Genomic DNA, 4,290 nt, shown 5'->3' with positions numbered 1-4,290 from the left:
GGTTTTCTAATTATCTACAGTGTTCTTAGTGGTGTAAATCTGACTTTATATCTTTCATGCAGGAGTTTAAGGTGCCATGTACTTATACTCCAAGAGAAATAGCAGAAGTGACCGTAAGTGTTGAGTTTACCTGCTATTCAAGTATTGTAGTAGACTGAGTGAAGCAAATTACTGGCAAATTCTAAAATTCAACTGAGCAATATAGACATCAAATCAAAACCAACACAGAGTATTTATTTATTTATTTAGATTTGTTTTTCAAGGAAGGGTCTTGCTCTAGCCCAGACTGACCTAGAACTCACTATGTAGTCTCAGGGTGGCCTTGAACTCATGGCGATCCTCCTACCTCTGCCTCCCAAATGCTGGGATTAAAGGCATGCACCACCACACCCAGATTTCAGCACAGAGTATTTATACAGGCATGGGGATTAAACTAAAATGATAACCTAGTAAAGCCAAAGTCCCTAAGGGCATGTGTTGCCCTACACCCTTAATCCTGTCAACTAGGAGGTTGAGATTTCTCGTTTAAAACGGGTTCCATGTCAGCCTGAGGCCAATAAGTCCCTAGCCCCAATAATGAGAGAAGGAAAAGATAAAAGCCCCCAAAATCAGGAAATGTCAAGGGCAACAATAATTAACATCAAAACACAGCTTATCTGATAAGGGTAAAGCCAAACAAGAATATATCATTTAAATATACTACATAACCATTCATGACATGGAAAGAGAGATTAGCACTTCCAGTACAGGTCTATGTATCTGGCTTTGTATAAGCAGGCCCTGTTACGTTTTGGGATGGATTCTGATTTCACCAATGCTGAGTGCCCACCTTGATCTCTCTCAGTGCTGGGTGGCTGGGCATGAATGAGTTCTTTGGATGTTCATGGCTCTGACGGCTGGGGGATGAGAGGTTGTGCAGGGTGCCTGGAGTTGCTCAGCAGGTCCCATTTTTATCTCCTTCATCATCTGCCCAGCTGGTCTTCGCTGTCTCCCTTTCAGGTTTCCTGACTTTGTGAGGAGGCTGATGTGAGTGGAAAAGCTCTTCACCTTGTTACTGCTCTTGCTACTCTATGGCTGCTGGCTGGGAAGTCTTGTGGATTGGGGCTGCTGGTGCCTCTGCAGGATTCTGGCCAGTTTCCTCCTGTCTGGAAGATCTTGGTCTCTCCTGCTTCTCTGCTATGGTTGATAATGACTTATAAACCTTCACTTTTCAGTAGAAGCGTGTATTTGGCTGTGTTTCGGTTTATTTCCCTGCCTAGACTGCTTTGGTGTGGCTAATATGCCACCATCTTACCCAGAAGTCAGGTTTCTTTGTTTTGCAAGGAGGCTGATGTGAGTGGAAAATCCCTTCACCTGGTTTCTTGTTCTGCAGCTCTGCACTGTCCAGACAGGCAGGCACATGGACCAGGGCCTCTGGTTTCTTGGCAAGATTCTGCCTGGTTTCTTTCTTTCCAGAAGATCTGATTCTCTCCTGCTTCTGTGCTGTGGTCGATAGTAACTTATATACTTTCATTTTCAGTAGAAGAGTGTATTTTACTGTTTTTTTTTTTGTTCATTATTTATTTATTTATTTGAGAGCGACAGACATAGAGAGAAAGACAGATAGAGGGAGAGAGAGAATGGGCGCGCCAGGGCTTCCAGCCTCTGCAAACGAACTCCAGACGCGTGCGCCCCCTTGTGCATCTGGCTAACGTGGGACCTGGGGAACCGAGCCTCGAACCTGGGTCCTTAGGCTTCACAGGCAAGCGCTTAACCGCTAAGCCATCTCTCCAGCCCGTATTTTACTGTTTTTCTGCTTATTTCTTTCCCTAGGCTGCTTTAGAATGGCTACTATGTCACCATTTACCCAAAAGTCCAACATATCTTTTAGTCTGCCTTCAAGGTGAAAGGTTTCTATGGTATCAATTCACTTTGGGTTCAATTTTATGTTGATTTCCCACCACCCTCCCCTTCCTCTCTGCTCCCCGCCCAAACCCTTACATCTCTATTTGCTGGTCTTCAAGTTTCCTATCCAGTATGACATCAACTCAAACTGATGCAGGTTAAGAATGCAGATGTGTGAGAACACTGCATTTGTCTTTCTGTGATTGTGTGTTTGCTGAATATGATTTGTTCTAAGTCCATCCATTTTCCTACAAATTTCATTGTATCATTTTTTTTCTTAGTGCTGAGTAGAATTCTATTGTGTATATGTACCACAACTTTCTTACCCACTTGTCCAGTGATGGGCACCTGGGTTGATTCCAATTCTTAGCTATTAAGATTTGAGCAGGCAAAAAAAAAAAAAAAAAAAAAAAAGGTATTAAAGCCGGGCATGGTGGTGCATGCCTTTAATCCCAGCACTCAGGAGGCAGAGGTAGGAGGATCGCTGAGAGTTCGAGGCCACCCTGAGACTACATAGTGAATTCCAGGTCAGCCTGAGCCAGAGTGAGACCCTACCTCGAAAACCCTCCCCCCCCCAAAAAAAAAAAATGATTTGAGCAGGTACAAAAATGGTTAAGCAAATATCTTTGGAGTGAAACCTGGAGCATTTAGGATAAATGCCCAGTAAGGGAAAAACTGGGTCTGTTGTTAATTCTATATTCATCCTTTCCAGAAATCTCCATATTGATTTCTATAGTGTTTGTACAAGTTTGCATTCCCACTAATAGTGAATGAAGGTTCCTATTTCCCCACATCCTTGCCAACATTTGTTGTTGTTTGATTTTGTAATGATTGCTATCTTTACTGGAGTAAGGTGGAATTTCATAGTTGTTTTAATTTTCATTTCCCTGATGGTTAGGGATATTGAATATTTTCTTAAGTGTGTATTAGCCATTTGTATTTTTTCCTTTGATAACTCCCTATTTAGTTCTATACCCTGTTTTTTTGAATGGGTTGTTTGGTTTTTTTATTGTTTATTTTTTGAGTTCTTTGAAGATTCTAGATATTAGGCCTCTGTCAGTGGAATAGCTGGTGAAAATATTCTCCCATTCTGTAGGTAATTATTGGCTCTGCTTATGGTATGTTTGTCTGTTCAAAAGCTTCTTAGCTTCGTGAGATCCCATTGGTTGAGTGATTGTGTAATTTCTGGGGCTACTGGGGTTTTGTTCAGAAAGTCTTTTCCCAGTCCTATATTGTGGAGAGTTCCTCCTATCTTTTCTTCCAGTACTTGAAGACTTTCAGGTCTTATATTTCAAGTTTTTAATCCATTTGTAGTTGATTTTTTGTGTATAGTGAGATGAATGGGTCTAGTTTCATTTTTCTATATGTGGTTATCCAGTTTGTCCAGCACCATTTGTTGACGATGATATCTTTTCTCCAGACTATGTTATTGGCACTTTTGTCAAAGATCAAGTAGTTGTAGCTACTTGACTTAAAGTCCAGGTCTTCAACTATGTTTTATTGACCTATATTTCTGTTTTTATGTCAGCACCATGCTGTTTTTGTTACTATGGCCTTTTAATATAGCTTTAGATTGAGTATGGTGATACTTCCAGACGTGTTTCTTTTGCTGAAGGTATGTTTGGATATCTAAGGTCTGCTGCTCTTCCATATGAATTTTGAGAACATTTTTTCTATCTCTGTGAAGAATGATTCTGGAATCTTTTATTGGTATTGCAGTAAATCTGTATATTGCTTTTGGTAGAATTGCTGTTTTCACAATATTAATTCTACTTATCCAGGAGCATGAGAGGTCTTTCTATTTTTTCAAGTCCTCCTCAATTTCTTTCTTGAGCATTTTAATATTTTCATTTTATAGGTTTTTCACATCCTTGGTTAGTGTTATTACAAAGTACTTATTTTTTTTTGTGTGTGTGTGGCTATTGAAAGTAGAACAGCCTGATTTCTTTCTCTGTATCTCTGTTCATTATATATAGAAAGGCTACTGATTTCAGTGTGTTGATTTTGCATCCTGCTACTTTGCTGAAGGAATTAATCACCTTTAGAGGATTAAAATTTTTCTTTTTACGCTATCCTATTTCCTCTGTAATGCTTCACAAATTTGCATGTCATCCTTGCACAGGGGCCATGCTAATGTTCTCTGTATTGTTCCAATTTTAATATATGTTCTGCCGAAATGAGCACTAGAAGTTTTGAGATGGAGACTTTCAGGTCACTTATGTATAGGATCATGTCATCAGCAAATAGGGCTCATTTGACTTCTTCCTTTCTAATTTGTATCCCTTCCATTTCTTCTCCTATCTTGTTACTTGGACTAGGACTTCTAGTACTATATTGAAGAGCAGTGGTCAAAGTGGGCACCCCGTCTTCTTCCCAGTCTCACTGGGAACTCCTTGAGTCGTTCTC

At 40.2% G+C, this 4,290-nt stretch overlaps 1 non-coding gene across 1 annotated transcript; it reads right to left on the bottom strand.

Annotated features, from left to right (window-relative positions):
* Nucleotides 1–3,961: 3,961 nt before the first annotated feature.
* LOC123458239 lies at nucleotides 3,962–4,068 on the bottom strand. Its single transcript, XR_006635536.1, has one exon. It is a non-coding gene; the product is annotated as a U6 spliceosomal RNA (small nuclear RNA).
* Nucleotides 4,069–4,290: the final 222 nt, after the last annotated feature.

The sequence above is a fragment of the Jaculus jaculus genome, chromosome 1 (assembly GCF_020740685.1).
Source record: "Jaculus jaculus isolate mJacJac1 chromosome 1, mJacJac1.mat.Y.cur, whole genome shotgun sequence".
Classification (NCBI taxonomy): Eukaryota; Metazoa; Chordata; class Mammalia; order Rodentia; family Dipodidae; genus Jaculus; species Jaculus jaculus.
The sequence above is the reverse complement of the archived record's forward strand: the minus strand, read 5'-3'. Positions and strand labels throughout refer to the sequence as shown.